Consider the following 18114-nt stretch of genomic DNA (forward strand, 5'->3'; position numbering starts at 1 on the left):
TTATAAAACTTATTCCCCACCTTCCTCCGTTAAATCTGAAACCACGGACTCTTCAGAAACCGAATCTGAAGAATTAGACATGAGTGGAGACGATGCTGAAAAGACCCTTAGAGAGTGGGCCACTCAAGAGTTCAATCAGCAGCCCCTTTGCATTACATTTCCAGAAGCCCAGAACTTCGAACTCAAATCTGGGCTGATTCATCTTCTTCCCACATTCCGCGGATTGGAAAACGAAGACCCACATAAATTCCTCAAGGAATTTCATGTGGTTTGTTCAGGAATGAAGCCTCATGCTGTCACAGAAGACCAGATAAAGTTAAGGGCATTCCCCTTTTCGCTTCAAGATTCTGCAAGGGAATGGTTATATGAACTCCCATCTGGTTCCATCACCACTTGGACAGAGCTCGCGAAGCTGTTCTTAGAGAAATATTTTCCAGAAACGCGAGTCTCCAGTCTCAGAAGAGAAATCCTTGGTATCAAACAAGGAAAAAGAGAAGCTTTACATACCTACTGGGAGAGATTCAAGAAGTTGTTGGTCCGTTGCCCCCAACATGGAATTAGTGATTACCAGCTCTATAACTGTTTCTGTGAAGGTCTGACACCCATGGAAAGACGCCTTATAAATGCTTCCAGTGGTGGTTCTTTGGGTGATATGACACCAACTGAAATTAGAGAGTTGATCGAAAAGATGGCAATCGAGTCTAAACACTCTGGAAATGAAGACGAGTGGTATCCAGATCAACCAAGGGGTGTCTAGGAAGTCAACAATGTTCATCTGGAAGCTCAGATATCTGAATTGACAAAAGTTGTTCTGCTCTTGACTAAAGAAAAAGCAGCTGCAAAGAAACAATGTGGGATTTTCTTGAAGACTGATCACCCTACAAATATGTGCCCAATATTGCAAGAGGATACAGTTGCAGTCAAAGTTGTCGGGGGCTACCAACAGAATTTTCAAAATAATTATCAGCAGAAACAACAATTTCAGCCTCCACCCGGATTTCAGCAGCAGCGAAATTTTCAGCAGCCGGGTTTTCAGCAAAATTTCCAGAATCAGCAGAATTCTCATTTTCAGCCCAACTTCCAGAATTCGAATTACCAGAATCAGAACACACAACAGCAACCCAATAGTTCCAGCATGGCCTTAGAAGATATAGTGAAGAGTCTTGCCACGAGCACCCAAGCATTCCAGACAGAAACCAGAGCTAGTATCAAGAATCTGGAGCAGCATGTGTCTCAACTTTCCACTTCTGTGGGTCGTCTGGAATCTCAAGGAAAGTTACCGGGCCACACCGAAAACAATCTGAAGCATAATGTTAGTGCTATTTCCGTGAGAAGTGGGAAAACATACAAAGGCCTAAGTGTATCTGAACCAGAAAACGAATCTGAAGACGAATTTGAAGAAGTTCTGGTAGAAGAAGGAGATATCGAAGAAACAGAAAAAGGAGCTGAAACAGAAGAGTATGAAGAAGTGTTAGTTGAAGAATTCCCTGAAAAAGATAAAGAAAAAGAAACTCCAGCACTACCCAAGCCAATTCTGAAGGAGTACAAGCCATTACCTCCCTTCCCATCGCGACTGAGGAGCACGAAGCGCGAAAGAGATGATGAGGACATTATGGAAATTCTTCGCAAGGTTGAGGTAAATATCCCACTTTTAGATATTATCCAACATATCCCTCGCTATGCTAAATTTCTGAAAAATTTATGTATTTCAAAGAAAAAAATGAAATTTAATGAGATTGTAAAAGCTGGTGAAAATATTTCTTTAATTTTGCAAAAATGTTTGCCTCCAAAGTGCAAGGATCCGGGGATTTTCTCAGTTCCTTGTAAATTGGGGAACCTTGATTTTCCAAAAGCCATGCTTAATTTAGGAGCTTCAGTTAATGTCCTTCCCTATTCTATTTTTGAGAATTTAAAAATGGGAACCTTACAAAAGACCGGGACAATTATACAGTTGGCTGACCACTCAACAGTACACCCAAAAGGTGTACTGGAGGATGTTCTTGTCCAAGTGGATAATCTGATTTTTCCCGCTGATTTTTACATTTTGGACATGGGAAACTTGGACACTTCAGATTCAAACTCTATTATTTTGGGAAGGCCTTTTATGAAAACTGCAAAAACAAAAATTGATGTTTTTAATGGAATGATTTCAATGGAGTTTGATGAGGAAGTGGTTAAATTTCAAATTAATAATGATGATTTTCCTTCTGAAAGTATTTCTGTCAATTATATGGGTACCATCAGTCCTTTATTAGAGGGCTGCTGTGAGTTTTCTAATGTCTCTGTACAAGAAAATTTTGCAGACAGGAATTTATCATACACATCAAGGGAGCTGGCGAAAGATAAGCTTGGGGAAAACAAAGGAGGGATCTTGGTTGTTGAAAAGGAATTCGTAGAAGCTGATAAACCTGAAAAGAAGTTATCTGAAGAGGCTGAGACGGGGTTAAAAAGAAACAAACTTTTGGAAGAAAAAGAGGGAAATGTGATTTCTGATATAAATCTGAAAAGAAAGGAATCTGAAAACAATAATTTTGGGAAGAAAAAGAAGAAGATCAGAAAACGGAAGAAGTTTGAAAATAATTTGAAAGATATATCTGAAGACAATCTAGAATTTTTCCATGCTGTTGAACAAGTTTCAGATCCACCAATCTTTCCATATTTAAAGGGATCTGGAGTCACAAGAAAAAGAGTTGAGCTTCAGAGAAGTCTTAACCACACCAGTTAGTTAATTTGGTTGGTCAAAGTCGAGCCAACGACTTTAAAAAAGGGCGGCTTTCCGGGAGGCAACCCGATGAGTAGTTTTTAGTGTTTTTTTTTTTTTTTTGCTTTCAATAAAGAGATGGTCACAGTCCCAAGCAAGCTTGGGGAAATCAGAGGATCGACGGAGTTGCTAAAATTCAAATTTTTCGTCAACATTCATCGTCAAAATCAGAATTTCTGCAATCTATCAGGTACATTCATTCCTAGCTGCATATTTTTGTTTTTATATTCTTTATTGAGCTGTTCATTCCTCTCTAAGCATTGAGGACAATGCATCATTTTAAGCTTGGGGAGGGGGTTAGTGTAAAATTTTGCATTTTTGTTTAAAATTTTAATTTTTCAGTTTTTTTTTAGTTAAATTTTTCAAAATTTCTTTTTGCAATTTATTTTCTACATTGCATTTGCATATAAAAAATTCAAAAAAAGTCCAAAAAATATTTTATTTTTCTGCATTCATAAATAAAACAAAGAAAACCCAAAAATATTTTATTTCTAGTTATTTTTATTTTTATTTTCTGCATATAAAAATTTAAAAAAAATCAGAAAATGAAAAAATGAAAATTTTTGAAATATACATGAGATGAGGATTCTTTTTACATTCGATAGCTCTGTTAAGATGAAGTGTGATAGTTACCGAAAATAATGGTCTCATTACAATCAATTTTAAGAATTATCTTTTCAAGTGCTTTAAATGTTTTCAATATGAACCAACATAAGAGTCGGATAATTTTTACAATGGAAGTGTGGGATGGAAAAACGAACAGTGTTTTGAAAATAATTTCCTTAGATGCCTTAAAAAGAACTTAGATTGGATAATCCTTATCATTCCTTGAAGTACTGAACCCTATAGTTTTTGCGCCTTTTGAGGTTGGGAGGGAACTCTCATTATACCCACAAAATAGTTATCATTTTTGAAGTATTGAAGATATGGAGGGCCTCAAAGTAAAATCCGCGTCCGATCTATATATATGTTAGAAATGGTATATCAAGCAACTAGAAGAAATCTGAAATTCAAAGTCAAATCCAAGTCAAGTTCAAGTCGAAATCAAGAAGCAAGCAAGTTAAATATGAAGAGTTGATCAAGACAAAGAAGATGTGTGGTATAATGAGATTGATCCCTCGATAGTGGAATCATAGGGGTAAGCTTGGATTTTCTGTCCATAATGGAGCTTACCGCGTTTACTGGACGAGTTCAGAAAAAAAGGAGGGGTTGGTCAAGCTAAGTTTTTATAAACGAATTTTCGTGAAATGATTTTTTAAAAAAAAATACACTGTTTTCACAAATTTAATTCGGTGTAAAAATTATTTGCTCAAGTTTGGTTTAATTTATTAAATATATTATTATGAATCGTTAATATAAAGTATTGAGTTGTTGTCTAGGTAGTGATTTCATTGGAGCTTCCTCGTGAAATCTGATCATGTGAACAAAAAAATAGTGAAGTGTTTTGATAAAGTTTAAATTTTTAGTTTCCTTAATCTTGTTTTAGTTTTAATTCTAAGTTTCTTTTTTTGGTTATCTACATCATTCCATTTGTTTATAATGTTTTATCTTTTTCTTACTTGAGGGCAAGTAAGGTTTAAGCTTGGGGAGATTTGTTAGATGCCATTTTATGCATCTTATAGGGTAGTTTTTTTCATCATTTTAGCATCATATTTTGTACATTTGCATGTCATTTATTTAAACAATGTTCAGCTCATGTCTTTCGTTAAAATTCCCGTACTGCTCATGTTTTTATGTCAATTTCAGATAGTTCGAGTGGAGCAGTGCTTTGGGAGCAGTTGGATGCGTGTTTGGAGCTTAAAATGGACCTTGGGACTTATGAAGTATGTTGAGGAATGTTTGGAAGATGCTTTGGTCAAGAAACATTCGATCGAATTGATCACACGAAGAAAGAATCTACAATCTAAAGTTAAAGGATGTTACTGGCAGCTTTGACCCCCTGTCAGTATTTTGACCATATCTCGAGAACCGTAACTCCGATTGACGCGATTCAAAATGATCTGAAAAGTAGACGAAATTTCGGACGTCATAGGCATAACCTGCGATCGCAGGTTGTCTCCTTGCGATCGCAGGTGACCCTTTTTTCGATCGCAGGTTTGGTCGCAGGTTGCCTTCGAGGTTCTTTTGTGCCCAAAATTCATCCGGGAGTGAAAAATCAATACCTGCGATTGCAGGTTGGGTACATGTGATCGCAGGTTGGCCAAAAAGTGTCAAAATAGCATCCTACTTCATTAAAAAGGCACCAGACGCGTTTATTTCAAAACCTGCGATCGCAGGTTGTATACATGCGATCGCAGGTGCGTCGTTTTTGCTGCTGGACGTATAAATAGGCCCTGATAGCATCCCTGTAACCCAAGTTGGCGATTCCAGAGGTACCAGACGACGGAAATACGATTTTGGAGGCATTTCTTCTCCGATTTCAACGATTTCTGAAGATCTGAAGACTGTGGATCATCTCTTACATTTAGTTTAGTAAGATTTAGTAGTTTAATGTTTCTTTTTATTGTTTTAGATCAGATTTTAGCCATGTCTGGCTAAACCCTAGTTTTTAGTTCTGCAAAGACAATTACTTTTCATGTGATTGATAATTAGATCTGGTTTTTGATTTGTGTTTCTATCTAGATTCGTCAGTTTTGAGCTTAATGAATGTTTGATTTGAATTCTTGTTAGTCTGATCACCTAGCTAGGGTTTTATCATTTCAGTTAATCAGTTAATAGAATCCGTAATTGTTCTAATTAATTGGTAATAAGTAACAAGTAATAAATCAGTTCCGTGTTTGGGATTTGACTTTATTATAAACTGTAAAAATCATACCTTTACGCTTCCGAGCTTGTGAGAAGTATTGGGTATTGCTGGGAATTTTACAAAGAACTTAATGCAACTTTTCTGATCTTAATTAAGAGCTTGTTTGATTAGACAGTAAAAAGTTAGGGTTAATTGAAGAGCTTGTTTTGGTTAACTAAATAAGGTAAAAGAGAAATTACTAGAGCTTGTTAGTTTTTCTCAGTACCAACTTAGATAGAACGCATCTCAAATAATCAGATCTGGATCAGTTGCATGATTAGGAAAGTCACAACAGAGCTGAAACCATTTTTATTATTGATTTTCGTTTACTTTATTATCACTGCATTTCTAGTTATTAGTTTTAATCAAAAAAACCCCCCTTTTATATTTTGTTTCTTGACTAGATGTGCCTGATGCAAAAAGGCATTGACTTTTAGGCTGTGTCCCTGAGGATTCGACCCTGCTTCCCTGTGCTATATTTTTCGTGCAACCAGCAGTGATAAATTTATTTGTTTAATACGTGCGCGACAACGTGTTAACAATATTCATAACACCTTCCATGTGTGTTATTTGAGGAAGTTCACGGGAGAAGTTCCCGACATAATTCCAATCTCAGAGTTAAGAATGGATGAAAACAAGAGGCTGATTGAAGAGCCCGAGGCAATTGTTGACCGTAAGACGAAGAAGTTACGACGCAAGATGGTCGACTTAGTGCTAGTCCAATGGAAACATTCGAATGGGCCGAATCTCACTTGGGAAACAGAGGATGACATGATGAGTCGCTATCAGCATCTGTTTGCTGACGCATGATTCCGGGACGGAATCATCCTAAGGGGGAGAAAATTGTAACGTCCGGGTTTCGGGGCTAAGCATTTTTAGACGATGTAATAGTCTAGGTCAACTATTGTAACTCTTTTTGATGTAATAAAGATGAAATATTTGAATACTATGTGAATTATGTGAATTTGCGTGCTTATTATTTAATTGTAACTGTATAATTAATAAAGAATAAAAGTAAGCGTTAAAATTAAAGTGTGAGATAAGCCCGATATCTTTATATAAAGTGGTATTGGTCGAAACAAGGATCCCGGAGATATAAAGAACGCCGAAATCCGAGTTATAACGAAAAAGTTATGACCCGTCGAAGTTTCGTGATGGAACCGGCACGATACCGGGAAGCGTAAATAGTGGATTTACGATAGAGCGAGTTTTAGCCTTAGCGATCTAAACGAAAGTCGTAGAAAATGTTAAACCGAGAGCGTCCATAAAAAGAACGCCCATATCTGACTCCGTATGAGGAAGTTATGATTTTTCAAAGTTTCGGCTTAGCAGTGTACAGCCCGAAGTTCGAATATTAGATCGAGCGGTTTTTAGCCGACACAACCTAAACGATAATCGAAGATCTCGTTAATAGTAGCATAAGGATAAAAAGACAGACGAAAACGGACGTCGGATGAAGAAGTTATGAATTTTTAACGGACCAATCTTGTCCCGGCCTGTTAAAAATCTAACTTTTAAAATAAAGTCAAAATTAGCCGACGGAGTCTAAACGAAAGTTGTAGAGTACATTCCCGCCTTCGCGTGGATATAAAGAACGTCAAAAACGGAGCTCTTATGCGAAAGTTATGATTTTTAGAAGTCGGGAAGGAAAATTGTGAAATCTGCAAGGGGGTGGTGACGTGGCCAAATCTCAGTCGTCGCTTGCTCAGCACGGCCTCGCATCCGATGAACGCCACATAGCCTCGCACTATGCCCCGCGTCCGAAGCTGGGTACGCCCGGCGTACTTAGCCTTATCCACTTCCGAGAGTAGGCGTGTGCGAAGCCAGCTGGAAACGAGCTGGAGACCTTATCCGAGCCTTACGCGCCGCGTAGCCAAGGATTACGCCCAGCGTAGTCCGAGGCCTCGCAGGCTATAAAAGGGGTGCGAGGGTTTCCGGATTTTTCACTCATTTCTTCATTCCTTTCTCTCTCTACTTTCGCTCACTACCCATTTTAACCCCCTAAACCCTAGGAAAAATCCCTAGCACCCAAAGGAAGCCCCGAGGCTCCCGGAGTCCCGAGAAAAAAGGGTCTTTCGGTTCGGAAACGCTGCTCCGAGCAAAGTCCGGTTTTCTTTAAAATCCGCTGTAAGTGAGCTACGCCTATGCTATTTTTAATATAGCTTTTAAATAATTATAGTAATGTTTTTAGGTCCTTACAATAATTATTTGGGCTATTATTATGAGTTATATTGAGTGTTATTTAACGCTTATATAATAATAATAATAGCTAGACTATTAATTAGTCGCGGTTAACGTTAAAACTAAACTCTAGTGGTATTGGTACTAGGTTTTCGTCAAGGAAAAATTGTTTTGAGATAACGAAGCGCTGTCCGAGTACCGAGTCACCACCTATTCAGGTGAGTGCATAGTTACTTTCATCTTACACATAGATATGAAGTATTTAATATAAATTACGTGCTATGTGTGCATATTGTCTGAATACTTGTTGTCTATGCTGGGTGAAATATTTTTTATACACGTTTTAAATGATTTAAATTGTATATGTATTTTATATCTACAAAATGTGTTGGGTAAAACATGGGTAGATGTAATAGTTGTTGTGTGACAAAATAAAATAATGAGAGGCCTCGTTATAGATGTTATTGATGATCCAGTCATCTAGCGGAGTATAGATGACGACCACGGACTATTCTAGACAGTCCAGTGGAACGCTAGTAGACTCGCAACCTGTAGGTGTTTATTTGAACTGTGTGTTTACCAGCAGTACTCCATCCCCCACATGGTTGCCTTATTTGACATGAATTGCTGAGGAATCCCCGAAGCATGTGTTGTCACCCCGATGATGATCCTTAGGCTAGGTCCCTTATGATAGGTGTTTAGGGACGAAATGAGAGGGTAACGGGAATGGGTAATCGGGTTATTATGTTTTGATGAAATTAATAAACTTATTTATTGTGGGTTGAAAACCCTATGTGCTCACCAGGCTCCCAAGATGAGAGATAAGGGATTATAGGCCTGTAAATACGAAATAATGTAGTAAGGCTTATGTTGTACTGTTTATGCTTTTGATCTGTATCGAGCATGACATCCCGAGTCTTTTAATGAAATACATTTCTTTGGAAATGCTTTTAATAAATCTTTATCATATTTTGTTTTGGGACAAATTCCGCAACACTTTTATTTAAAATGTTACTCTGATTTTCAAACAAGCATAAACAAAATCGGTCTTTTCTGGCCGTGAAAAATGGGGATGTCACAGTTGTCATTAAGGGTCTAAGTCCAGCATGGTTCCCACACAAAAAGAAAGTCAAGTACAAGATAAATGTTCCATTCAAGGAAGTGGCGAGAAGGTTGATGTAATGGAGAGCCCCACATACTTAGATTGATGCATATTCAGGGGTCATGTCGAGCCAACGACTTTAAAAAAGGGCGGCTAACCGGGAGGCAACCCGGGGGTATTTTTGTCCTTTCTTTTTAAAACTTTTTAGTATTTGGTAAATTTCAAAATTTTAATGTCCCAAATGGTTATAAACTTGTTTTTGCCTAGAAAATGACTCTCGGGCTCCAAAAATATTTCACGAATAGCTTGGGGAAGATGAAGAGAAGGTTCTCACCACAATTGTTAGGCTCCAAGAACAATTCGATAAATTCTTTCCATATCTTTAATCGTCCACATTTTGCTTAAAATTTCAATTTGTGTGCACTTATGACTGTTTTGGACCTTACCCGACCCGACTACCATCCCGCACCACCTTCCGGTGATTAGGTTGTTCCACCCTCTCCGAGCATCGGGGACGATGCTTATCTTTAAGCTTGGGGAGAGGTAGAGTTGTACATTAGGTTTATCCATGCATTTCATGTTCATATTCATGCATAAAAAAAAAACTCAAAAAGATTTTAGCCTTCTTATTTTCTTTTTCTTGCATTCTGCATTTTAAAATCTATAAAACCCAAAAATATTTTCTAGTTTTTGCATCCCATTTTCATTCATTGTTTCCAAAAAAAAAATTACGAGATGATGACACTCTTTACATACGATAGCTCCATGAAGTGGGAAAACGAAAAATCAAAATGAAAAAAATACCGAAGCGATCGGATACTTACCGGAACTGTAGAATCAGTTGTCATAATTAGGGGACCTAAACACCGTAATTTGAGACCCCAGCCTTAGATAATAATAAAAAATTTGCATACTGAAACGTTTTGTGGGCGGTAATAACAGCTTTAGGATGATTTGCTTCTGAATGTTTAAAAAGAATCTGTATCGACAACTCTGGACCCACATAACACGGACCTATTTGTTGACACGCATTACCCTCGTGGTAACAGAGAGCTTAAGTATCAGATCCACACAGTCAAGAAGGAAGAAAGGGTACAACTGTCATATCTAATACCCAAATCAAAAATTTCAAGCACTCAATCGAAGAAATTTTAAGAAATTCAAAAAGTTGATTGAAGAACTCAAACTCAAAACGAAGATACAAATCCAAGTTCAATCAAATCAGAAGCCATCTCAAAGTCAAATATGGCGAATGAAGAACTGTGTGATATGATACTTGTGGCTCTCGAAAAAGTGAAAGCATAGGAGCTAGGCCCCTTCGGGTGGGCTCGCTGTTTCAGTGAAAGCTGATTCGCCGTAACGTGATGGTGTCAACTTGCTCCTCCGGCCTCCGTAACGTGATGGTGTCAACTTGCGGTTCTTCGTCGTCGGCGGCGGCAGCGGGAGCAACGGCGATGTCGGCTTGACAACTCACAACGGCTGCAAGGGAAAGTGGCAACGTCAGCTGTTAATGGTGGTCTACGAAGTTGTAGCACTTGGAGGCTGCCCTCCACTCCTCGGCGGTCTCGGGCTCTTTCCTCGTGGAGAAGAAGGTCGACGGTGGCTCCCTTGGTGGCCTTGGTTGATCGGAAAGATGAAAAAGGGATGTGGCGGTCGAGCTGGGCGACGATGATGGAGGTTGGAGCATAAGGTGGCGGCTCCCCAACAGATTAGGGTTAGGGTTAGAGAAGGTGGCGGTATATACCCGCTCATATGAGGATCTTTTCCCATAATACACTTTCAGCCCCTCTGTGACAATTCCTTTCAACTTTAGTCCATATTTTACCAAATGGCCCCTCTTCTACAAAACCTTTTCAACTTAGGTCCAAAATTTACTCTTTAACCCCTGCTTCCATAAATCCTTTCATGTTAAGTCCAAATGACACCAAATACCCCCTGACTTCTGAAAATCCTTACAAAATAAGTCCTGAATTTACACTTTAACCCCCTGAATATTCAAATCTTGTCATTTGGCTCCCCGAAACGAACACCCCGCTAATTATTATTTGATTTTGGCTACAATAATATAAAATAATAATAAAATTACATCTCGGGGTTCCGGATTTATTATTTAATTACTCTATTTTAAACGGAATGTTATTGTTTGCATGTTTAATATTCTAATGTTGTTGGTTACAATCTCGATATAAAGAAGTTTAATTGTTCTTAAAATTGTTATAATTTGGATTTTATTATGAACTATGAAGCTAAGTTAAAGAATAAAGTAGGAAATGAGATTTTAAAGAAGTTTATTCCTTTATATGTGGTAATAACAACAACCTTTTTCAATACATATTACTCAATATTTGTACTAGCAAAAGGAAAGACGAAAGACGAGTTATGTTATGAAGGTTCTTTATAGTGGTGCATACATGCACTCACCTGATTGAGGTGAAAGAATCGTGGGAAAGTTATCTCCTCGACTAGCACTTAAACTTTCCCTTTTTAGATGATCCAAATACGAATATTACTTATACGTTTTAACATTCGTTTGTATTTATAAGGTTATATTAACAATTTATGGATTCTTTAATAATCTCAAAGAATATCAAGTTCTATCAAATAGGGAATGACTAGGTAAGATCTTATTGGAGGTAGGATCTTATTCATAAAAAGATATACTGTTTGGAACATCCACTTTAAACACCTCACCAGATCTTGCCTATACATCACTCTTGTAAGTAGATAAATTAGTATAACAACTAGTATTACTGATAAATCTTATTTATAGGTACATAATAACGACAATGAACAATAATATAAGTTACACATGCAGAACTTTGACTCCGAATACTTCTTTTCGTTGGGCTTTCTGATGCCGCAGCGCTTCGCTAAAGTGCTCAAAAACTCAGAAAGCTGATCTTTGAGGTGGGGGAAATAGTTGGAGAGAAAGTGGTGTGAAAATGGATAAGAGACATGAGCTATTTGTAGGGATTCTCGATAGGCACGTCGCATTGTGGTATAAGGCATGTTGTGTCGTGGTAACGAGTCTATCTCCTGGTTGTGCCATATGTTACTCTCTCGGTAGGCCATGTCATCGAGGTTGGTATGGAGGTTGGTCTCCTGCTCTGCCACGTGGCGCCCTCTGGGTGGTGTCACGTCGCCCTCCTCGTAGGTATTTCTCGCAATCTTTGAAAAATCGTAACTCTCGCATACGAGCTCCATTTTCGACGTTCTTTATATCCACGGATTTATATCTATGACGAAAAACTTTCATGTAGATTTTATTGACTAACTCACGATCCATTTTCACTTTACAGTCTATAAAGATTACACTATTAAAAACTTTACGAATTATATATCTTCATCATACGAGCTGCGTTTTCGACATTCATTATATTTACAGATTCATATTTACGAGGACATTGACTCTCCTTTACATCACTTTGGCTAAGGAGCAACCTATATTTGTTTCTAATTTTATCACACATACTGATGTACTGAAAAACCATAACTTTTTCATACGAAATCAGATTTTGGTGTTCTTTATACTTACGGGATCGTAATCATGACTACTATGAATTTTGTCAAGATTATTTATCCTAAATAATCTTTTATTTATAAATGTTTATTTAACACAAATTGTTCAGTTTATAACAGTATTTTATACAAATATTATATCAACATAATATATATCATATAATAGGAAAATAGTGTATACACACAAATAATACTAATATAAACACAAATAACGTATGAAGAATCTTTTATTTATTTATTTATAATAATATTTATATTATTTTTACTAATGTAAATAACGATTCTTCTACAAGAAGCTTTAACGAAAAACACGGGTGTTACAACCGGCGACGGATTCGAGTATACAAGAAACAGATTTGAGTATACCGGTGACGAAATCGAACATAATTGGCAACGGTTTGTGCTCCTCCTCTCTCCTTTCTCTTTTTCTTTCTCTTCTGACTAAGATATCCAATTTAATTGCAATGGTTTTGTGATTTTAATGCATACCACCAACCCCACTGCCTTCTCCATCTGTTGCTATTCTCAGGCGAAAACAGCCACCACAACACCATCATTCTATTTTTTGGCGACCAACACTTCATTTTACTGCTAATTTTTGGCCAGATGAAATGTGTATCAGTCTATGTGTATTTGGTATATATGTGTTATTTGGTATATGGTATATATGTGTGTATTTGGTTTATATTCACACTCATAAGAACATTGTATTTGACAGTTCTTTATCCGAGGAGAATTACATAAGTACTTAATTATAATTTTATCATAAAACTATTTATTTATATTATAATTTTAATCGGTTTAAGAAAATACATCATAAGTTAGTATGCGATCTCCAAGAAAAAACTTAAGGGTTAAACGAAGAAAAAGCTCTAACGTCATATGAACAAAGAGCTTCTTTTGAGAAAGTATTAGGTGCTCGATACGACCATATTAAAGGCATCAGACGTAAACCTTCTGCTTGTGTCGACTGAGTATGAGGGACAATCATTATAGCCACAACTACAGTCACAACCATCACAAGTAAAACAAGAATATTTAATTTCAAATTCTTATATATATATATATATATATATATATATATATATATATATATATATATATATAAGGATCGATGAATGAATGTTAGTTTGGTAATTTTGGTTTATGATCATTATTTGTAAAAACTTTGGTAATTGTTTTTTTTTGTACTTTGGTACTTGGTAATTAGTAATTTGATAGTTTGATAGTTTGGTTTATGTTGATTGTTTGATAAATTGGTAATTATTAGTTTGTTAGTTTGTTATGTTGGTTGTTAGTTTAACCTATAAGGTAATTATATAGTTTGTTAATTTGGTAATTGGTAATTTGATAGTTTTCATATATTTTGGTAATCATTAGGGTGATTATAGTTTGGTAATTAGTAGTTTACTTACATTTTGGTAATTATTAGTTCTATCATAGTTTGGTTTATGTTGGTAATTTCTAGTTTGCTTTTATTTTGGTAATTGTTAGTTTGTTAGTTTGGTAGTTTTGATTAATGTTGATAGTTTAACTTATAAGTTTATGTTGTTAATTATTATGTAGTTGGAGAAACTTCGAGCAATGCTTAACGACCCAGCGTGTAGTGTTGAACTTCAAGTGATTTTTAAATCGATGCAACCACGAAGTGATACCGGAGAAAACGAGGGGAACCAAGATGAATCTTTATAACACTTTTGGTACTTAATTTAAGATGTCGTATTGTATCAGTTTTTTCTGTAATTAATGTTTTATGTTATTGATATTTCTTATTGGTTTTTTTGCATCAGAAAAAGGGTTGTTTAAAAATAATTATTAGCGGCGACACGTCGTATTAGCGATGACGTTAGTATGAGCGGTGATAGATAACATTAGCGGCGATTTTTGAGCAATAGCGACGTCACAATAGCAGCGACTTGTCACTGTTTTTACCTTAAGCCGTGATTTTCGCACTCTTTAGCTGCGATATTTGTCGCCGGTAATGAGGGTATTTTTTGTAGTGATTAGCATTAGTTTTTGTCTTCACGAGTGAATTCTACGCTCGTTACTTGTACTAATATCTCATTTTTATAAAATTTACCGAGGCTTGTCCTCTTAACCAAAAAAAATAGTTATACATGTCAAATTAAGATATCGATGTTCCAAATTCCGCAATTCGTGACCATATGAAATAGTTGTGCATGTCAAATGATGTTTAAAGGTCAAAACAAACCCATAAATGAACCGAGAAAACGAGTTTTTGGATCCTTGCAAATTCAAACTTCAAAGGTTTGAAAAGTTTGACTGAGTCTGTATTTCTGCATACATATAAACCACTATAATAAACTTCTCTATCACAACAAACCCGGCCAACTCTTTCATTCAGTAACACCTACTTCATTGTTCGTGCACTCTTCTTAACATTCCTAAAAACCATCAAGAAGATTGCAAGTTGAAATCTAATTACACCATGGCAGCCATTAATCAATTTTTGTGTTCCTCTTATTCTTCTTCATCATCATATTCTTCTTCTTCTTCTTCTTCTTCTTCTTCTTCTTCTTCTTCTTCTTCTCGAAGAGATGTATCAAGATGTTCAATTCACTTCCCGAAGATTGGAACGAATAATCTAAGTAGCCTTATCCCAAAGATCCATTCAAACAAGGGTTTGGTTGAAGAAATAGATTTTTCATCATTCTCACACAAGAATACGAGCAAAAACCCTAAAGCGTGTCCTGATCCTGAGGTGATGGAGAAGCTTTACGTGATATTGGAGGCTGTTTCAGATCGGTTGGAGATGCATAAGAACATTGGAGAACAAAGGAACAACTGGAACAGTTTGTTGTTAACATCTATCAACACCATTACTCTTTCGGCTGCAACCATGGCTGGCATTGCTGCTGCTATTACTACTATACCTGGTGCTCCTTTGGAAGCACTTAAGCTTTCATCTACTTTCTTGTATTTGGCCGCCACGGGGATGTTGGTTATCATGAACAAGATTCAACCATCCCAACTGGCCGAAGAACAAAGAAACGCTGCAAGGTTGTTCAAGCAACTTGAAAGCCAAATCAAGACAAAAATCGCTATAGGAAATCCTACTCTTAGTGACGTGAATGAATCTATGAAGAAAGTTTTGGCTATAGATAAAGCCTACCCTCTTCCTTTACTTGGTGTCATGCTCGAAAAGTTTCCTGCTAAAACTGAACCAGCGGTTTGGTGGCCAGAAAAAAGAAGGACAACAGCTAAAGGAAGAAATGGAAACAATGGTTGGAGTGTGGAGTTAGAAAAGGAGATGAGTGAGATCATTAGGGTTTTGGAGGTAAAAGATAAAGCCGATTACTTGAGATTAGGGGATAAGGCTTTGAAACTCAACAAAGCTTTAGCCATATCTGGTCCTCTACTAACCAGCTTTGGTGCGCTTGGTTCAGCCTTTCTTACATCATCTCCTCATAATTCATGGGCGATGGTGCTTGGAGTCATGGGTGGTGCAATGGCGAGCGTTGTGAATACTATTGAGCATGGTGGGCAAGTAGGGATGGTCTTTGAGATGTACCGAAGCAATGCAGGATTCTTTAAGATGATGGAGGACTCCATAGAATCAAACCTAAAGGAAAGAGACGTGGAGAGCAGAGAAAATGGAGAAGTTTTTGAGATGAAGGTGGCATTGCAGCTAGGAAGAAGCTTGTCTGAACTTAGAGAGGTTGCAGCTTCATCTTCAAGAAACGGGGTAGACATTGAAGAGTTTGGAAGCAAGCTTTTCTAATTAATTAATTATTCATTATGATAATTTAGAAAGTAAGGATAACTTGATTAACTTTTCGTGATGTGTATAAAATAATTAAATCATGAATTCGTAAGTTAGTTTAACTTTATCAAGATTTGTTATTTTTTTCCTTGTTGGCAACTAGTTATTATATTATCCCTAACTATAATTAAATAAAAACCATTTAATTATTAATAATGTTTTTATACTTTACTATAATAACAACATAACACTATACTCTATAAAAATGTGCATGACCTGTACATTGTTATATATATATTTAATCATCCACATGGTTCATTTTTCAAATATAAAACGGAAACTGATATTCGTATTAAAATGGTTCAAAACACAACGGAATGGCATCCATTGACTATCTAAACTCTTGTCCTTTTCTTTCTTGTTTTTTTCGTTTTTGTTTTTTTTCTTCTTGTCCCTTCTTTTTCGTTTTGGTTTTTGTTTAGATTTTTTTGAATCATACTTTTAATTCTGCATACTTTGATACCACAAAGATAAAGGCCATTTGATTGTATTTGTTTTCATAGTAAAACGATACGATACAAACCACATTATAAGTACTCCGCTGTTTGAAAATGACAATTTAAATAATGACATATTTAGTAGATATATCTTAGATAAAATTACAGAAATTATCTCTTTGGTTTAATAAAGATCGAACCTTTAGTCCAATTTGCATTTTGTTACATGGAGTGTCCTCATGATTTCAATTTGTTGCAATTTTAGGCAACCCGTTTGTTTTCTATATGATATAAAATTACTATTTCACCTATAGTTTGATTTTCAAAAAATTATTTTTATTTTACCTCCTTATCCCCTCAATGTCCCCATCCTTTTTCTCTGTGTGGTGATCATGGCCATCATTGTCGCTTCAAAACCACCAACCCTCCACCCTACTGCGCTCACCATATTGATGCCACCGCCCTTCATTGTTCCTTCCTTCACAACACCTCCTTACCCTTTTGTTTTCCTTTTTGTTCCCTTGCCTTCATCACTAGTAGCCATCCTCATTGTCCCTGGCCACCGCCACCCTTTACTGGTTGCTACTAGCGGGTGGTAGAGACACCCTAATTTTTAGGGTGTTGCACCCTATATAATATCCTTAAGTCCCCAAGAGTTGGCCTCTTTATCAGCCTCCATTCCCCCGAAATCGTCCTTTGCAACCCTAATCATCTTTCCCTCCGATTTTTAAGCTAGTTTGGTGTTTTTGAAGCTAAAGAAGGAAGAAGGTGGAGGTAGGAAGCAAAGATCCAGCAAGCAAGCCCTCATTCTTTAGTTTGGCACTCTTCTGGACCCTTGTAAGTGTCCAAGACTCGATTTTTATCATTCCAAGTTGTTAGATATTGAGTTTTGTCCCTTTAGTTTCTTGTTCTTGAATATTGGAATGATTAAATCTCATAAAGTTTGCAACTTTATGGATCTCCAAGTCAAGGTGGTCTAGTAGTGTCTTGGATCTGGTCTATAATCAAGTTTCGAAGCCATGCATGGAGATTAGATCATAAATAATCATTTTGACCTAATATGGGTTCAAGACATGCATTGGACATGTATGTTTAAAAAGCACCAACCTTTGAGATAGTTTGGGTGTTAGAATCACTTCTGGAAAGGATGGACTTCAGGCTTTAAGGATTAAGTGCTTATTAGTTAAGCCTTTGCATTATTAAGTCTTATGGTTTGAGTTTTGGACTCTTTTTGGTAGTCCCTATCGGTAAAATTGGAAACTTTACCCTTCTAAATCTCATTCTGGTCTAGATCTGATCTTTGGAGCTCTTGGAGTCGAAGAAGGCCGCTTAATGTGTTAAGTTGTTGGAACTCAGGCAAACACCGCGTGTTTGCAAGCCAACACGGCGTGTTGCCTGGGGTTTTCCCCGACTATTTGGATGATGGCAAAACACAGCGTGTTTGCAAGTCAACACGGCGTGTTGGGTCAACACGGACTGTTGACCTTGACCTAAACTTTTGTCTTTGACCAAGTTTGACCTAAAAGGGGGGTGTTGAGGTATTTT

General features: G+C 36.8%; 1 non-coding gene and 1 pseudogene across 1 annotated transcript; one reads left to right on the plus strand and one right to left on the minus strand.

Moving 5' to 3' along the window:
- Window positions 1–451: 451 nt before the first annotated feature.
- On the minus strand, window positions 452–558 carry LOC145128098 (small nucleolar RNA R71). The gene has a single exon (XR_013716699.1). It is a non-coding gene; the product is annotated as a small nucleolar RNA R71 (small nucleolar RNA).
- A 14133-nt stretch (window positions 559–14691) lies between these two features.
- LOC145125051 (putative F-box protein At4g22030 pseudogene) lies at window positions 14692–16203 on the plus strand (annotated as a pseudogene).
- The last annotated feature ends 1911 nt before the right edge of the window (window positions 16204–18114 follow it).

This window comes from Lactuca virosa, chromosome 7 (assembly GCF_052849685.1).
Source record: "Lactuca virosa cultivar CGN04683 chromosome 7, Lactuca_virosa_CGN04683_v6, whole genome shotgun sequence".
In the NCBI taxonomy this organism is placed as follows: domain Eukaryota; kingdom Viridiplantae; phylum Streptophyta; class Magnoliopsida; order Asterales; family Asteraceae; genus Lactuca; species Lactuca virosa.